The 20,577-nt window shown below is 35.7% G+C and overlaps 1 protein-coding gene across 6 annotated transcripts in view; it reads left to right on the top strand.

Moving 5' to 3' along the window:
* Nucleotides 1-20,577, top strand: part of LOC126765059 (homogentisate 1,2-dioxygenase) — a 219,227-nt gene that overhangs the window by 156,819 nt on the left and 41,831 nt on the right. The gene's annotated exons all lie outside the window — the stretch shown is intronic.

The raw sequence follows: 20,577 nt of genomic DNA, 5'->3' as shown, positions 1-20,577 counted from the left end.
ATTAAATTAAATATTTGAAATTTCATTACATCAATTTTATGGCCAGATGACATTGCTTCTAGAATGACCTTAAGTTTGATTATGAAATCGTTTTTTATTCCTGTAATTTCAGCAGCTAAATCTGGATCGCTGAAGAATCTTCGAGATGTGTTACCCGAATTAGAATTTCCGAAACCAGCTTTTGGCATGTCATTTATAGTCCTGTCCTTTCCCTGTATGATTTTTGGATTCTTTCCTTATTTTCTTTCACAAGTTTTTTCTCTTCTGTGGTTCGAACTTGTCATTTATTCAAAGGAAGTTTATAAGCAAGGTGTAATATGGTTTCAAATAAACGGATTCTAGCTTGGAGAATTGACAAACCAAATTTTAATGACTTGGGATCTTCCTCATTAGTTCTTTCAAAGTTATTGAAACTTTTTGACGTTTTCCCACATATGTAACATTTCATGGTAGAAGTGGTATCGGTAGCCGCATTGCAAACTATTGCCGCAACCATTGTTGGAAGCAATGCATGTCGTTTGGTCACCAGCAATCGTTTTGCCTTATTCTCTACGTATAATATCTCTTCTTTTGTGACATTGACAGTTTCATGCAGAAATCGAATTCGAATTGGTCAGCAGAAACGAATAGATGAAGGTGTTGGATTTTGGCACAGAACTTTTTTGGTGTCACCTATATACTACTGCAACCTCAAGGGTACCAATGAACTCTGAAATATGTTGGAGTCGTCATCGTCAGGAGAGCTAAAGAGCGAGTATTTTTGTTGATATTCAACTTGATGTGAACCATCGCAACCCATTTTGAATTAAGCTCAAGATTCTCTAATTAGGCTACGGTGCAGTTTTGAAGAACGTCTTCAGTATAAAGACATAGCCTTATAGTAGTATGGTCTAGTAAATCTTGGAGCACCACTTCAGCACATCTCTCTGTAACTCGAATTAAATCTTGTTTTGGATAACAGCTTTTCTTTGCTTCTCTAATAAGCGTATAACAAGGAAAAATACCCTTGTTTGATTCGTGTAATAACTCCCACTGTTTTCTTGTAAAATCACCTTCAACAAAGATTTGTATGGCTTCAGCAGGTGTGTACTTTTTTATTTCTGGCTTCTGAGCTTCTATTATTTTTTTGTATTTTATGGCTCTTGTAGGTGTAGAAGTTACGTCTATTATAAGTTTAGACGCAGCTTTGACTAACGCTAGCTGCGTAAGTAATCTCCTGGACAGCTATCTGCTCACGAAGGTCTTTAGTTTTCTGGCGTTTACTACGATCAGACATCTCTTGGAATTGTATGCTTGGGCACTAAAATGGAAGCGTTAAGCCATTCTTCGTATTTTTTGACAAATCTTTCTTCAGTATAACTGGACAATACCCATTTCTTTTTTAAATCCCATATGAAATACTTTAAATCTTTACTGAAAGTTTGAAATTCGTCGTTTGGACACTCCATTATTTCTTGAAGCTTTTTTTTCCATATATGACGTTTTATCTTCCCATTTTCTCTCCCAAAGCAGCGCTTTCCCTACAAAGCATATACATATAATGTTTTTCGAGGCATTTTTTTGTGATTTCGAACCCGAAAAAACGAAATAATAGAACAAATTCCTAACGTAGTTCTTGCACATTTTCAATTCCAGTAATTTTGGGTACTACTCGAGAAATGTATACCTTCTTCCCACCCGTCTAGACTAATTTAGCAGGATTTCAGTATTCAATTGAAAAAAAATAAATAAAGCAGTACTCATTTTTTGCAACTGATCAACCTTTTTCAACGCGTTTTTTTACAGGGGGGGAAAGACGGGGAAAATGTTTAAGCTGATATGTTAAGTAGAAACCCTGTAGTTTACTAAGAAAAAAAAAATCATAGCTCGACCTCGCACAACACTATAACAAAAACACTAATTTCTAAAAACTTAAAAAAAAAATTTAGTTTTTTTAATGATTCCTTGTTGCAAAATTACTGAATTTGAACTGTCAAACGACGAAGAAAATAAGCACAAAATGAAGACAGTAACAACCCAACGAATCAAAATGGTAGGTCTTATATACATTTGGGTTACTTTACATAGGACTCGTTTCGGATCGAGGGTTGAAAGTATCAACAAAATACGTCCATATAACGAAAATTTGGAATAAAAAATCGCGCGATTTTTTATTCCAAATTTTCGCCTGCGGCGCTTGTTTCAATGTAATATATTATATTGAAAATCGCGCGATTTTTTATTCAAAATTTTCGTTATATGGACGTAATATATTGCTCACTTTTCAGGGTCTTGTATAAATGGTTGGTTGGGTTATCTTGGTATTACCGATACATATACAATTTTTAATTTTCAGTGTTTTTTTTATTTAAATAAAGTGGATTTCCACTTTAATTCATTGAAATAATAAAAATAATAAACATAGAGTCACTCTATGCGTAAAAATACATACATTTTATAATAATTAGTGAAATGAGGGGGGTAGCAAGCCCCCTGCCCCTTTGCGCAAAACCTCTTCAAAATGAGATACTAAACTAAACATTCCCCTTATATTCAATCATGCATTTTCATTCATAAAATCACTTAAAATAATTTTGTCCGGTTTTTGAGGGTAAATGCTCCCATGTGCGTCGCTCGGGGCGCTCCCCCCACTCCACAGATCGCAATTGTTTTAGTCCCGGTGCAGTCGTCAAAAAGACTACACGCGCCTGTCGTCGAAAAGGTTACGCGCGACGCTCAATGCGACATACCCTCGTTCAGGCTCATAGTAGTTCTTCGGTCATCATTCATTATTATTGAATTAAGTTTGGATTTTTTTTATATAAATGAGTCGGAATCAAACTCTTCGGACTCAGAAGAGGATGATTTGCCACTTTCAGACATAAATAGCTGCTTTACAGGGCGCGATAAAGTAACGAAGCGGCAAAAATCTAACAATAACAGAGTGAGGCGTCGAGTTCAAAATATTCTAACGGAACATGCGGGTATTCGTAGGAATGGTGTGGGTGTGACGACATTTACGCAAGCTTGGAGTTTATTAATTTCAGAGAATATTATTGAACAAGTTGTTAGACATACGAACGAATTTATTCAAAAGAAAGTATGCAAACCGACAGATGCGGTGGAAGTCCGAGCACTTTTCGGATCATTGTATATAGCGGGATCCTTGAAGACATCACACGCCAATTTAGAAGATTTATATGCAAGTGATGAGACAGGTATACCTATTTTTCCTACAAATATGTCAGTGAAAAAGTGAAATTTCTACTTAATTCATTTCGGTTTGATGATGCTACTACGCGACAAGCACGTCGTACTTTAGACAAAGCTGCGCCAATAAGAGAAGTTTGAGATATGTTTACAAAACACTGTCATATTCAGTGGGAGAGAATCCGATGAGATGATGGTTGGCTTTCGAGGAAAATGTCCTTTCCGACAGTACATGAAATCAGAGCCCTATAAATACGGAATCAAACTTTATCCACTAGTAGATGCTGCTACGTTTTACGTCCCAAATAATGAACTTTATGCTGTCAAGCAGCCTGAAGGCCCTTATAAGGTGAGTAATGCTGCGTCAGACGTCGTAAAGAGGCTAATTACACAAATTTCTTGCACTGGGAGAAACCTTACCGTCGATAATTGGTATACCAGTGTGCCGCTGACAAACGATTTGGCCAAGGATCATAAGATTTCTGTTGTGGGTACCATCCGCAAAAACAAGAAAGAAATACTTCCTTGCTTTATAGATAAAATTGCAGGAATAAATAGTATGGTGATATTGAGGGCAAATAATGCGACTCTACGGAAAAGGCGAATTTATTTACGGACATTAGGCACTGAATTGACAAAAGAGTACGTCCAAAGAAGATCAACGATAGTAGGTCTTCCAAGAAAACTAAAAAAAAAACATAAGGGAGCATTTGAATATGGAGGTTGGTGCTGCTGATACATGAGCAGTTAGTTCTGGCACATCCTGAGGAACCTGTAAAATGTGTCCAGCCAAAAAGAGGAGGCAATCAAACACGCAATGTATGAAATGTATGAAAAATATTTCCAGAAGGCATACAACATTTATTTGCAATCAATGTTATATGGACAAAGAAACTGATTCTGATGAAAACTAAACCAAAGTTAATTCATTTTTATTCCTATTTTGTATTTTTTATTATTAGACTAGGTATATACTTATACTAGTCCAAGATATGTGAAAGGGTTTTGTATTCCTAATTTTTGTTTTGATCCAAAGAATATTTGAGTTATGTTAATTAGTTTAATAATTGTTTTTTTTAATAATTTAATTACTTTTTTTGACAAAATAGACTTTAAGGACAATGATAATATATCTAAGTACAAATAAATAAATAACTACTGAATAATTAATGCTTTATTTCTTTTATTCATCCCAAACGTCTTTTCGGTTACGTGCGAGTTAATTTTTACCATAAATAAAAATGAGTCAAAAGAATATATTTTGAGCTGCACCGAAATGTGTAGTCTTTATTTATACTCTTAAGACTTACTTATTACATGGTTCTTACTTCTACTTATAGTATGTTTACTTATTACTAGTTGATAGTTTGTTAAGATATAAATTATGTTATTTGTTTAGGTTTGTTTACATATACATATATTGTTTGCTTAGATACAGTTGCTTTCTTATACTCTCGCAACAATGTTGCTAACGAGAGTATTATAGTTTTGTTCACATAACGGTTGTTTGGAAGTCCTAAAACTAAAAGAGTCAGATATAGGGTTATATATACCAAAGTGATCAGGGCGACGAGTAGAGTCGAAATCCGGATGTCTGTCTGTCCGTCCGTCCGTCTGTCCGTCCGTCCGTGCAAGCTGTAACTTGAGTAAAAATTGAGATATCATGATGAAACTTGGTACACGTATTCCTTGGATCCATAAGAAGGCTAAGTTCGAAGATGGGCAAAATCGGCCAACTGCCACGCCCACAAAATGGCGGAAACCGAAAACCTATAAAGTGTCATAACTAAGCCATAAATAAAGATATTAAAGTGAAATTTGGCACAAAGGATCGCATTAGGGAGGGGCATATTTGGACGCAATTGTTTTGGAAAAGTGGGCGTGGCCCCGCCCCCTACTAAGTTTTTTGTACATATCTCGGAAACTACTATAGCTATGTCAACCAAAGTCTACAGAGTCGTTTTCTTCAGGTATTTCCATATACAGTTCAAAAATGGAAGAAATCGGATAATAACCACGCCCACCTCCCATACAAAGGTTATGTTCAAAATCACTAAAAATGCGTTAACCGACTAATAAAAAACGTCAGAAACACAAAATTTTACGGAAGAAGTGGCAGAAGGAAGCTGCACCCAGGCTTTTTTTTAAATTTAAAATGGGCGTGGCGCCGCCCACTTATGGACCAAAAACCATATCTCGGGAACTACTCTATCGATTTCAATGAAATTCAATATATAATATTTTGTTAACATTCTGATGACATGTACGAAATATGGGTGAAATCGGTTAACAACCACGCCTTCTTCCAATATAACGCTATTTTGAATTCCATCTGATGCCTTCTCTGTATAATACGAGTATAAACATTAGGAACCAATGATGATAGCGGAATAAAACTTTACGGTATTTGAAAAATATGTAAATGACGTATTATGAAATCTCGATTATCACTTTACCATGCGAGAGTATAAAATGTTCGGTGACTCCCGAACTTAGCCCTTCCTTACTTGTTATATATAAGTTCAACGAGAAAAGTGCAATAGCCGACAGAAATAACAGATGATCCAAGCAAAAGAACTTTTTATACTCTCGCAATAAAGTTGCTAAGGAGAGTATTATAGTTTTGTTCTCATAACGGTTGTTTGTAAGTCCTAAAACTAAAAGAGTCAGATATAGGGTTATATATACCAAAGTGATCAGGGCGACGAGTAGAGTCGAAATCCGGATGTCTGTCTGTCCGTCCGTCCGTCTGTCCGTCCGTCCGTGCAAGCTGTAACTTGAGTAAAAATTGAGATATCATGATGAAACTTGGTACACGTATTTCTTGGCGCCATGGGAAGGTTAAGTTCGAAGATGGGCAAAATCGGCCCACTATCACGCCCACAAAATGGCGAAAACCGAAAAAATACAAAGTGTCATAACTAAAATAAAGATATTAAAGTGACATTTGGCACAAAGGATCGCATTAGGGAGGGGCATATTTGAACGTAATTTTTTTGGAAAAGTTGGCGTGGCCCGCCCCCTACTATGTTTTTTGTACATATCTCGGAAACTACTATAGCTATGTCAAGTTCAAAAATGGAAAAATGGAAGAAATCGGATAATAACCACGCCCACCTCCCATACAAAGGTTATGTTGAAAATCACTAAAAGTGCATTAACCGACTAACAAAAAACGTCAGAACGACTAAATTTTACGGAAGAAATGGCAGAAGGAAGCTGAACCCAGCCTTTTTTTTTTTTTAATTGAAAATGGGCGTGGCGTCGCCCACTTATGGACCAAAAACCATATCTCAGGAACTACTATACCAATTTCAATGAAATTCGGTATGTAATATTTTCTTAACACCCTGATGACATATGGGTGAAATCGGTTAACAACCACGCCTTTTTCCAATATAACGCTATTTTGAGTTCCATCTGATGCCTTCTTTGTATAATATATGTGACCTGGTCTACGAAAAGGGAGCTAACGTGCGAAAACTAGTTTTCTGGGAAAAGCTGTTAAAAATAATCGTCAGTTTCTCGTTATCTCATTAATTGTTCTCCTTTTTTTTTTGACACCTAATTCAATACTCAAAGTACACAAATTGATCTAATCTAATTAATTTTACAGCAAAATAAAAAAATATGTAAATGACGGATAATGAAATCTCGATTATCACTTTATCATGCGAGAGTATAAAATGTTCGGTGACACTCGAACTGAGCCCTTCCTTACATGTTTCAGTAGGTTTTTTGACATATCCCGCGTGAGTCGTGTCAAGTTGTTACGTTATTATACTCTCGCAACAATGTTGCTAAGGAGAGTATTATATCGGGTGATTTTTTAAGAGCTTGATAACTTTTTTTTAAAAAAACGCATAAAATTTGCAAAATCTCATCGGTTCTTTATTTGAAACGTTAGATTGGTTCATGACATTTACTTTTTGAAGATAATTTCATTTAAATGTTGACCGCGGCTGCGTCTTAGGTGGTCCATTCGGAAAGTCCAATTTTGGGAAACTTTTTCGAGCATTTCGGCCGGAATAGCCCGAATTTCTTCGGAAATGTTGTCTTCCAAAGCTGGAATAGTTGCTGGCTTATTTCTGTAGACTTTAGACTTGACGTAGCCCCACAAAAAATAGTCTAAAGGCGTTAAATCGCATGATCTTGGTGGCCAACTTACGGGTCCATTTCTTGAGATGAATTGTTCTCCGAAGTTTTCCCTCAAAATGGCCATAGAATCGCGAGCTGTGTGGCATGTAGCGCCATCTTGTTGAAACCACATGTCAACCAAGTTCAGTTCTTCCATTTTTGGCAACAAAAAGTTTGTTAGCATCGAACGATAGCGATCGCCATTCACCGTAACGTTGCGTCCAACAGCATCTTTGAAAAAATACGGTCCAATGATTCCACCAGCGTACAAACCACACCAAACAGTGCATTTTTCGGGATGCATGGGCAGTTCTTGAACGGCTTCTGGTTGCTCTTCACCCCAAATGCGGCAATTTTGCTTATTTACGTAGCCATTCAACCAGAAATGAGCCTCATCGCTGAACAAAATTTGTCGATAAAAAAGCGGATTTTCTGCCAACTTTTCTAGGGCCCTTAGCCCTTCCTTACTTGTTTATAAGTGGTTTTGAACGATGCAACAAATCCCTCCGTTTACATATTTTTATACTCTCGCAACAATGTTGCTAAGGAGAGTATTATAGTTTTGTTCACATAACGGTTGTTTGTAAGTCCTAAAACTAAAAGAGTCAGATATAGGGTTATATATACCAAAGTGATCAGGGTGACGGCACGATTCCGATTACTTTGGCGGCGGGGTAAAAAAACCGAATTTCCATATAAATGGGGTATGTGCGGATAGGGTAGCTTCTCCAGAGGAGGAATATCCGAAAATAATGTAAAAATAACTAATATTTTTTGAAATATTCACGTTTAAAAATTCAAAAATTTGCACTAAGAAAACATGTTATTTCTCTATGTTTCTCTAAATTTTTTCACATTTTTCTCTTGTTATATTTAAATATACACTTTAAAGATTGAAATAAGTTCACATTTCACTTTTATTTTGTAATATTTTACCTATATTTATTAATTTAAAAACCACTTAGAACACTCATCGTTGCAAAGGCTAGATTGTTTACAATTATGAGGAAAACGAGCGTTGCCACATCTCAAACACCAAATTTGTAGGGTTCTTAACGATTTTTCTTTGTTTATATACATATGTATATATACATATGTATACATATATACTATACATATGTATGTATATGTATAATATGCGATTTATGTTTAATAAAAATAAATAAGTAAAAATCTATAATAATATTGTAAAATTTATATCATATCGGGGTGACTGAAGTACTTTCGCGTAGTAATCCTTTCTGCGTTGGCGGCCTTCGGCCGCGCTTTAAAAAAATAACCCTGGTCGAGCGAATACCCGGGGTGACTGAAGTACTTTCGCGTAGTACTCCTTTCCGCGTTGGCGGCCTTCGGCCGCGCTTTAAAAAAATAACCCTGGTCGAGCGAATACCCGGGGTGACTGAAGTACTTTCGCGTAGTAATCCTTTCTGCGTTGGCGGCCTTCGGCCGCGCTTTAAAAAAATAACCCTGGTCGAGCGAATACCCGGGGTGACTGAAGTACTTTCGCGTAGTAATCCTTTCTGCGTTGGCGGCCTTCGGCCGCGCTTTAAAAAAATAACCCTGGTCGAGCGAATACCCGGGGTGACTGAAGTACTTTCGCGTAGTACTCCTTTCTGCGTTGGCGGCCTTCGGCCGCGCTTTAAAAAAAACCCTGGTCGAGCGAATACCCGGGGTCACTGAAGTACTTTCGCATAGTACTCCTTTCTGCGTTAAAATAAAAAAAATATATTGAGTTTCGTTATAAAGTGGTTATATTTTTTGGTTATCTTGCACTAATATTCAAACAAAGTTTGAGTTTTCATTACAAAATGGTTAAATATTATTATATAATATAATTATATAATATTAGTATATAATATTACATATTTGTTTATTAAATTAAATAAAGAACATATCCATATGAATGGATAGAGGAATTTTTGGGAAAAAAGGCATTTCAGCGAATTTATATTATTATCACATGGCAGCGCTCCATTTCGTCGTAATTTTTGCACACACATGATGTTCACTACGAGTGTAAAATGTAATTTTTATACTCTCGCAACAATGTTGCTAACGAGAGTATTATAGTTTTGTTCACATAACGGTTGTTTGTAAGTCCTAAAACTAAAAGAGTCAGATATAGGGTTATATATACCAAAGTGATCAGGGCGACGAGTAGAGTCGAAATCCGGATGTCTGTCCGTCCGTCCGTGCAAGCTGTAACTTGAGTAAAAATTGAGATATCATGATGAAACTTGGTACACGTATTCCTTGGCTCCATAAGAAGGTTAAGTTCGAATATGGGCAAAATCGGCCCACTGCCACGCCCACAAAATGGCGGAAACCGAAAACCTATAAAGTGTCATAACTAAGCCATAAATAAAGATATTAAAGTGAAATTTGGCACAAAGGATCGCATTAGGGAGGGGCATATTTGGACGCAGTTTTTTTGGGAAAGTGGGCGTGGCCCCGCCCCTACTAAGTTTTTTGTACATATCTCATAAACTACTGTAGCTATGTCAACCAAACTCTACAATGTCGTTTTCTTCAGGCATTTCTATATACAGTTCAAAAATGGAAGAAATCGAATAATAACCACGCCCACCTCCCATACAAAGGTTATGTTGAAAATCACTAAAAGTCCGTTAACCGACTAACAAAAACGTCAGAAACACTAAATTTTACGGAAGAAATGGCAGAAGAAAGCTGCACCCAGGTTTTTTTTAAAAATTGAAAATGGTCGTGGCCTCGCCCACTTATGGACCAAAAACCATATCTCAGGAACTACTAGACCGATTTCAATGAAATTCGGTATATAATATTTTCTTAACACCCTGATGACACGTACGAAATATGGGTGAAATCGGTTCACAACCACGCCTTCTTCCAATATAACGCTATTTTGAATTCTATCTGATGCCTTCTCTGTATAATATATGTATACATTAGGAACCAATGATGATAGCGGAATAAAACTTTACAAAAATACGGTATTTGAAAAATATATAAATGACGTATCATGAAATCTCGATTATCGCTTTATCATGCGAGAGTATAAAATGTTCGGTGACCCCCGAACTTAGCCTTTCCTTACTTGTTTTAAGATAAGGTTGTTGTGGTATTCAAACTCAATGTTGTTTTGATACTTGTTTGTTTAGGATTGTTTGTTGTAGTGATAGTGTATTTCAATTGTTCCAACTCAAGGTTGTTTCTGCAATCTATTTACTGAAACAAAAGGTTGATTTGATGTTTGTTACTATTATAAGGAATACATTCCTTAACTCTCGCCCGCTCCCGCTACAAATGACCGCGCGCCCGCTTGAAGGTTAAGAATGAATGCAGAAGGTGCGACAATTCAAAATAGTCATTCTCAATAAATTAACCGAATCAAGTTTACTTCTGGCCAAAGAACATAACCTAACCTCTACCTGTATTACTGGCCGACAAGAGACTATGGCACCTTTTCTGTAATCCATAGATTCCGCTGCTGCCTTAGAACGGTTTGTTTGTAACACCTAAAATTAATCTAGACAGATATAGGGTTATATACTTACATATATATAAATGTATATATATAAATGATCAGGATCAGTTGAAATTACTGTCCATCCGCCGTCAGTCAAGAGCTTAGTATTATAGGTGGGCGTATTTGGGCAACTTCCACGCCCAAAAATGCGGTCAATGGAGAATCTACTTTTTCATCTTTTACCCTATATAGTATATATATTGGTTAATCTGGCAATCTTAATGAAACTCCGTCAGCATCTTTCTTTGTTAATGATATTTCATAATACAAAAACTGGATAACATATAATCAATATATCCTTTAGCCCTCATATACCTAATACAAGAACTAAAACTTCCGGATAGTTTTATACCGCATAAAGTTAGTGTGTAAGAAATCATATCACAATTAAGTGAATGTATATATGAAATACTATAGTTTAATGTGCAAAAAGAATGAAATAAGTCTGCGAATTACTCTAGCTCGTAATAATTTTCGTTACTCTAGTAGACTTTCTGCCCTATATTTCTCTGAACTCGTGAATTATCTTATCTCACAATACTCACCATACAATGATTTCCGACTTTCCACTTGACTCTAACACGTTTATGGTGGTTAATATGTGAGATGTGTTAATGAACTGTAGCATCTATATATTATTCTAAGACAAGGCGCTTATTTCCAGAGATCTACAAAACGTACAGAGACAAATAATACATCAAATTAAAGTGTGCGATCTGAAACTTTGCACAAATTTTACAGATTTTAAATTCATTGAACCACTTTTGATATATTTGCGTTTAAAGTTCTTCAATTTTTACATTAAGCCAATATAAGCAGCGCTTCTACAGAAAAGAGCATATATTTAAGAGAATGAATAATTACAAATGTTTCTGTCATTTGCTTTCGTTACATACATACCCACATACGCGAAGGCGCAAGTGCGAAATCTAACAACAACAATGCTGTCTGCTCGGTAGCAAAATGACAATAAGCATAGATAACTTGATACGAGACTCTTTGGTTCGAAAGAGAGCTGTCAAAACTCGCATTTTTTATAACATTTGCCAATGATGCCACTGCTGAAAAATATTAACTTGGGTATTTAATAAATTATACAAAACACTAAATTAAACACTTTGAAAATGCATACATGCATATACATGTAAATGCTAAAATGCAAAATCATTAATTAATTTACATAAACATTTATTTTGCCAAAATATGTTCGCACTGTTTCATTTCATACTAATTTCGTCAAGTAATTATAGCGCTGCTTTTCTGGCATCCCGCCTTTTTCACTAACTGCTGGTTGACGGCACCCTGATTGAGTTTTGTTGCCAGCTCAGAAAACAGATCAGCTGCAAGCGAGAGAGCAAGAAAAGAGATTCTAATCAAGCTATCTATGACAATAAGAGAATGACGAATATTACAAATTACAAATGTTTGCTTTGGCATGTGCACTGGTACATACATACATATGCATGCGCTAAGGCGCTATCTACGATTTGACATGCGCTCTCTTCTATGTTGCACGTATATGTAAGTATGTACGAGCTAAGGAACACTGTGCTTTGACATGCGCACTCTACTTTGTTTTATATTCACACATACATACTTACAAACATATGTATGTATATACATATGTATGGGCGAAGACGCAAGTGCAAAATCTAACAGAAATATTGTTGTCGGCGTTATTTTGATTAGAAGTGTTATTGCGTTAGGTAAGCTTTGAGTCAGTTCAGTTTTCTTCCAAAAGTCAAGGCGGCTATTACCAGCGAATACATACATACATACTACATCGAATTTCAGTTCAGATTCAGATTAAATTATTAAAAATAAAATGCCAAACCAAAGGCGAATTAGACGAAAAAGGAGTTTAACAGGTCGAAGAGAAGAGGTGAATGTTATAGATAAAAAGGAATTTTTAATTGTTAATGTATGTATGTATATGAATTGACCTGTTTTATTAGAGCCGTAGTCATGCAGGATCTATGGCAAGTTATTTCAAAGCTGCCCTAAACTCCGTAGTTCTTCCGGAGTATAGTACGCTTGGGGGTTTGACTAATATATGTTTACACTATAAAGCAAAACATTTCGGAAGTGAAAAGGTACCTGTACTTTTCATTGTTTTATATTCCTAATAAATGTATATAAGGACTGCCCGTAAAAAATTGATCTTTTTATTCCTTAAGATTATGACGTAACTGTTTATGGCATTAGTCTCAAAGGGGTCTTGTTTTTTCTCTATAATCTGACGATTAACAAAATGTATAATATTTGGTGTCAACACTTCAAACTATTAAGATGTCTAGCAATCAAGAAAAAGTGCGCGAATTGGTTTTGTCCACTTACCTGGAAAATCCAGAATTAAAATATTCAGTTATAGCTAAAAAAACTGGAGCATCGGAAAGTACTGTTAAAAGGGTTGTTTCGAATTACAAAAAGGGTGTACCTACTATACGAAAAAAGGTTCAGGTAGAAAAGCAGGTGCAGAAGGAAATTTGGCAAAAAGAGTGAAGGAAGTTTTTAAGCAGAATCCCAACACTTCAGTACGAGATGTTGCTGTTAAAGCAGGTACCTCTAAAACATACATGGGCGTTTTGACTCACATGAGCAGTTACTCTCAGCACACGTATTCTTACGCTCTTATTTCAGTCGCTATTGAGAGCGAAAGAACCAGTTTTGTACTGTGGGATAATGAATTGATTTTCCTGCCAGTTGCGCTGCAGACAGCAACTAGGTAACATAGGTAGTCGGTATGTTGATGTTTTTTTATGCCCTAGTATATTTTTGCCCCATTTGAAATGTATAACATAAATAAAATGTTATAATTCCAATACGTTTGGTGGGGTAAATTGAGAGTTGACTACTTTTACTAACAAACTAGTTAGCGGAAATTTTAAGATAAAGTTGAAATTGTGAAGTTCTCGAGAAATCATGCTTAAAAATAAGGCTTGCCTCGGCGTCCAAAAACACCTTCGCTTTGAAATATATTTACTTACATAAAGCTTTTCGTCAAAATAGGGTTGTTTCTGGGCGCCCCAAAAAATTAAATTTTTTTATTGTAATTATTTTGAATGCCTACATTAATTCTATACTTTTGTGACAGTTTCTTATTAAAATTGCATTCGATAAATTTCTAGTAGTTAACCTGCTTCTTTTCTTGGAACAGATGAATTTGATATTAGAAAAAATGTGTTCACAAAAGAATGGTGAGGGGAAAATGATAAAACCTTGAGGGAAATTTCTTTAAGCTGCGGATAAAATGAGCTTTCTAAGTTCCTCCAGAAATCGGTAATATCCTTTTTATCATTGAATGACATTTCACTTCTAAGAATTATTAATTCTGACTGGATTTTTAATTCATATTTGTTTACATCACATTTAAACGGGTTTACAAATATATCGATAAAAGGTTGAATTTTTCGGAAGTCCTCAAATCTGTCCTCAAAGTTAAAAAACAGAGTCTCTAATAACTGAATGTGCGCACGTTTTACACTTAAGACATCAGTACTGTTCATGAGGGAGTAGCCTTGTGGAAAACTTGAATAATCTCCGTCTTTGATCTCAGAAAGCAATAAAAATAAAATAGTTTGAAAATGAGTGACTTCTTTGAATAAAAGGGGCAAGGTTTTTTCTTTTCCTTGTAATTGCAAATTAAGTTCATTCAAACGGTTACACAAATCATAAAGAAAAGCCAAATTAAAAATAAATTGGCTATCTTCTAATGCCTGTATTAATTCATTTGCCCCAGCTAAACTCTCCAATTTTAAAAACTTTAGCACTTCATTCCTTAAGGCAAATAATCTCTTCAGGCAATCACCCCGGCTTAACCACCGTACATCGGTGAACATCTTTGGGTCACTGTATTCACTATTTGAAGTTTTTATGAACTCCTTAAATTTCCGGTGCGTAAGTGAATGATGACCTCCTCTTATTTTGTTAATTATTTTCTCTGCAGTTTTCATATATGGAAGCGCGCTCAGGAATTTGGAGGCAAGAGACAGCTGGTGTACTATGCAATGAAAAGAATAAACCTTAATATTATGCTTTTCCAACTGCCCAACGAAGCCTTCCAGTTTACCAATCATTACGTTGGCCCCATCCGTACAAACCCCAGCAAATTTCCTTAAGTCCACTTCAGAAAGTAATTTTTGGTGAATGGTTTCGAAAATTAACTTACCTGTTACATTTCCGTGGAAGCTTTCTAACGAGAGCATTGATTCAAAAACTTCAAAGTTTGAATCTACGCATCGAACACAAATGACCATTTCACATATGTCATTTATATCAGTGCTTTCATCCAAGCATATGGAGAACAAGTAAGGAAGGGCTAAATTCGGGTGTCACCGAATATTTTATACTCTCGCATGGTAAAGTGATAATCGAGATTTCATTATCCGTCATTTAAATATTTTTCAAATACCGTATTTTTGTAAAGTTTTATTCCGCTATCATCATTGGTTCCTAATGTTTATACTCGTATTATACAGAGAAGGCATCAGATGGAATTCAAAATAGCTTTATATTGGAAGAAGGCGTGGTTGTGAACCGATTTCACCCATATTTCGTACATGTCATCAGGGTGTTAAGAAAATATTATATACCGAATTTCATTGAAATCGGTCTAGTAGTTCCTGAGATATGGTTCTTGGTCCATAAGTGGGCGGCGCCACGCCCATTTTCAATTTTTAAAAAGCCTGGGTGCAGCTTCCTTCTGCCACTTCTTCCGTAAAATTTAGTGTTTCTGACGTTTTTTATGAGTCGGTTAACGCACTTTTAGTGATTTTCAACATAACCTTTGTATGGGAGGTGGGCGTGGTTATAATCCGATTTCTTCCATTTTTGAACTGTATATGGAAATGCCTGAAAAAAACGGCTCTGTAGAGTTTGGTTGACATAGCTATAGTAGTTTCCGAGATATGTACAAAAAACTTAGTAGGGGGCGGGGCCACGCCCACTTTTCCAAAAAAATTACTTCCAAATATGTCCCTCCCTAATGCGATCCTTTGTGCCAAATTTCACTTTAATATCTTTATTTATGGCTTAGTTATGACACTTTATAGGTTTTCGGTTTCCGCCATTTTGTGGGCGTGGCAGTGGGCCGATTTTGCCCATCTTCGAACTTAACCTTCTTATGGAGCCAAGGAATACGTGTACCAAGTTTCATCATGATATCTCAATTTTTACTCAAGTTACAGCTTGCACGGACGGACGGACAGACAGACATCCGGATTTCGACTCTACTCGTCGCCCTGATCACTTTGGTATATATAACCCTATATCTGACTCTTTTAGTTTTAGGACTTACAAACAACCGTTATGTGAACAAAACTATAATACTCTCGTTAGCAACATTGTTGCGAGAGTATAAAAATTGGCAGTCATCAATTCTTTTTTTAATAGCTTTTTCAACAAACGTCCCTTTTCCGTCCACATTTCGTGTTATAGTTCTACGTGATAGAAGAACTTTTTCAAAAAAAGCTGCTAATGGGCTGCTGAGTATTTGTAAAACTTTTACAACCACTTCTTTCATAAAAGTACCGTCTGAAAAAGGTCTTCCATGCATAGCAATGCTTGAACTAATTATGCTCGAGATATCTTTTTTTAGTGTGGTTTCCGTACCTGAATAATTTTTTTGACCATCGTTTTCAACTTGGAAAACCCAATCCTTATACTTCTGCAAAAGGGTATTTTTTTCAAAAAACATATTATCTCTCTCAATACCCTCATATTTCTCAAAGTATTTATGGAAGGTATTATAGTGCCTCCTAAAATTATATGCCCGGGTCCCCTTTACACACATATTACACAATAGACATTGCATATTACCAAAGGCATCGGAAATCATAAAGCAATATTTGTCATTCATTTTGAACAAACACATATACATAGGTACGCGCATAAATAATATCATAAAACAATCAAGCGGCGCACGATATTGCTTCGCTATTGTTTGTTAATCAACTGACTACAAATGTTCTTTGTCCCATGGTAGCCACTTTACGCTCGCGGTTACCAATGCATCCATACATTTCATTTGCCCATCTCTGCTCTAAAAGTACTGTACAAAGGATAAAGAGTGATAGTAAGCTAAAGACATATAGAGTTCAGTGCCAGATCGTTCCGATGAAAAGCAATTGGTTGCTCAAAAACGAGCTCGAAATTTGTATGAAGGATACCTAACAAAATTTGCTGTTGCGTGATGGACGACGAAACCTACGTTAAGGCAGATTTCAAACAGTTACCGGGGCATGAATATTATACCTGTATGAAGAAGGGGCAAGTACAGAGAAAATTTAAGGAAAAGAAAATTACCAAATTTCCCAAGCAGTATATGGTTTGGCAAGCGATATGTACTTGCGGTTTGAGAAGCAATTTTTTGGTAACACAGGGCACAATCAATTCAAAAATTTATATTAGCGAGTGCCTTCAAAAACGTCTTTTGCCATTTATTCGCGAACATGAGGGTACTGTAATGTTCTGGCCTGATTTAGCAACCTCTCACTATTCTACCGCTACCATGGAGTGGTATGAAAGCAATAATGTCAATATTGTTCCAAGAAAAGCGAATCCACCTAATTGCATAGAGCTTCGACCTATTGAGAGATATTGGGCTCTAATGAAATCGAATCTCCGGAATAGTAAAGGTACTGCAAAAAATTTACAAGATTTTAGAAATAAGTGGCGAAGGTCGTATGGTACTATCGATGGAAACACTGTACAAAACATAATGAAGGGCCTTAAGAAAAAAGTAAGAAATTTTTACAGAAAATAAAAATTTGTTAAATGTTATTTATAATTTGTAATCTCTATAGTACTCATTAATAAGAAATAAAACAAGACTTAGAAAAAATTCTTTGGTTTTCTTGCTATTAATGAAAAACGAAGGGCCAATTTTTTTCGGGATAGTCCTTACATACTTATTGTCTTAATATTTGGTTGAAATTGTTACTAAATAAGAAATGGCTTTACGACATGTTGTCATGGCGGAAAAGTTAAACTTCAAGAATTACGTGTACCTGAGTTTTTGAAAGCTGTGTTAGAAAATGATTTGAGCTCTTGGCGGGGACACTATTTGGAGAATATTCTGCAGCTAAATAGTTCGTTTGCTTTTGCATCATTCGAAGCGAAAATTGCGGAGCCTACAGGATACAGAATACATGGATCAATATATCATAGGGTAGGTCCATTGCATGCAGATCATCCTTCAGAATCCTCCTACGCCCAGCTGTTTATTCTTGACACGGATCAAGCAACTGATATAAGGGCACAACATAATTCAAACTGCGATAGGTATTTGCTGAGAGAAGTCCACGAAATGCTTTCAAATATTAACCCCTTGGCAAATGAGGAGAAGCATATGGCGCAGGTTGAACGCGAAGAGGAACAGAGGGCCAGAGAAGAAAATCGCAATGCTCGCCGAATTAGCATGCTACTTTTGCTTAGATCGATTATTACGTGATATTCACCAAAATGAAATACCTTTTGGTGGAATGGTTATTTTATTAGGTGGTGATTTCAGGCAAGTTCTTCCTGTGATGCCCAATAGCTCACGCGCCGCTATAGTTGGTAATTGTTTGAAACGGTGCTCACTTTGGAAATTTTTTAGGTGTCTCAAACTCTCAACGAATATGCGTTCTAAAGAATCCTTATACAACAGTTTTCTTGGTGTTGTTGGAGAAGGTCGAGAGCTCTCTCCAGAGTCGAAAATCAATATACCAGAAGAGATAATTTTTCTAGATGAAAATTTAGTGGATTGGGTATTTCAGCCTCAGTCTGGTGTTATTAGTCAAAACCATTTGAACGATCGGGCAATTTTGTGTCCAAAAAATGATCACTGTACGACAATAAATAGCGAAATAGTAACTATGTTGCCCGGTGAAGAAAGGGTATTTTATAGCGTGGATACTGTCGTTTCTGAAGATCCTCAAGAGCATGTCGGATTCCCTACAGAATTTCTAAACTCCCTTAATTTCAGTGGAGTAGCGCCTCATGAGTTAAGGCTTAAGGTTGGAACAGTTGTGATGTTAATCCGCAATCTTAATACATATGAAGGGTTGGTCAATGGGACTCGCTTGATAGTAAAAGCACTACACTGTAATTGTTTGGAGGTCGAAATTTTAACCGGTGAATCACAAGGGAATCAAATTTTATAGCCCCGTATAAATTTAAAGCCCAGCGAATCAACACTTCCTTTTATTTTAAAGCGTCGCCAATTTCCAATAATTGTAGCATTCGCAATAACAATAAACAAATCTCAAGGGCAGACTCTAGCAAGAGTTGGTGTTTTCCTCAAGGAGGATTGTTTTACGCATGGCCAGCTGTATGTCGCATTGAGTCGAGTACGATCTTCTCAAGATATCAAAGTTAAGACTTACGACCAAAATAAAACCACTACGAATGTAGTTTTCCATGAAGTACTTGAATAAATTGAGTTTTTATAAAAATTTTTTTTTTTACTTTTTTCATTTTAAATAACGGAGTCCCCCGATTATCGGGGGTTATTACTAGTAGCTGTTAAATTATGATTACGATTAGTAATCGGTTAGATTATTTTCTAAAAAGAATCGTAATGATTATTTAATTGTGCGTTTGAAATATTGGGATTACGTAATGATTACGATTATAAAGAATCAAAAAATAATAAGGATTATTATAAATTAATGAAAATAATCAAAAATAATCAAAATAAATAATTGATTCTTTTCAGCGATTCTTTTTGATTATTTTTGATTACTTTCAATCCAAAATACCAAACAACTTTTCTCTTTAAATTTTAAGAAATTCTTTTATTAAAATTTTTTAAATTGTTTTTTGTATACTCTGAGCCTCAGATTCTGAGATATATGCATTTAAATGTATATATGTATATATATTATATTATTATAAATATTATATTATAAATGATGATTTTTTGCTATTACTAATAGCAATTCAGCCATTCAATTTAATCAGCCCCATCGCGAAATTTCCCAGTTCTGATCATCAGAATAAGCTTCAATGAGCGTAGCTGATATTTACACCTGTATGAAAAACAACAATGCTGAAGGGAGTAGTGTTAGAATTCAAGAACGGTTGTTAACTTGTTGGTACGCTTACGTTAACAAGTCAAACAAGAGCTTATAAAGTGCAATCATATAACCTATACTTCATACTTCACGTGTCAGTCAGTTGTTATTAATTGTGTTTTGTGTGCAAAAACGCTCCATTTGAAGATAACATGTCACAAACTGATCAATTGGTTTTTGGAGAAAGCGACTTCTCAAATGATGATGAAATTTTGGACAAGAATTACGTGCCAAGTCCCCGCACGAGGAGAAGGGTCTTCAAAAAAAATTCTGGAAGCTCTATAAAAAACCAGTATTTTGAGGTGTCTGGAAAAACTATTTTCAACGCGAGATTTTATACGGATATTGTAAAAGTTAGTTTTTATGTGCATGTGGTTCAAATTAGTTAGGGTTGTTTTAGTATGGTTTGTTTTAAAATTTAAATTGTTGTGTCTGGTGTTGTTGTAAGTGTTTAATGAATTGAACTTTGAAAATTATATTCATATACATATGAATTCACAGATTTCTGATCAGAATAAGATGTCGACAATTGCAAAATGTGTCGGATGTGATCGGAAAATAAGAGCTACTGGTGACGTGACCTCCAATTTTGTGAAGCATTTACGGGTCAAACATAGCGAATTGTATGCGGAATACAAAAGTTTGAAGTAGGGCAGCCCTTTTGACAATTGTGCGCAAGCTGCCTTC

This window comes from Bactrocera neohumeralis, unplaced genomic scaffold, assembly GCF_024586455.1.
Source record: "Bactrocera neohumeralis isolate Rockhampton unplaced genomic scaffold, APGP_CSIRO_Bneo_wtdbg2-racon-allhic-juicebox.fasta_v2 cluster10, whole genome shotgun sequence".
Lineage (NCBI taxonomy): Eukaryota > Metazoa > Arthropoda > Insecta > Diptera > Tephritidae > Bactrocera > Bactrocera neohumeralis.
The sequence above is the reverse complement of the archived record's forward strand: the minus strand, read 5'-3'. Positions and strand labels throughout refer to the sequence as shown.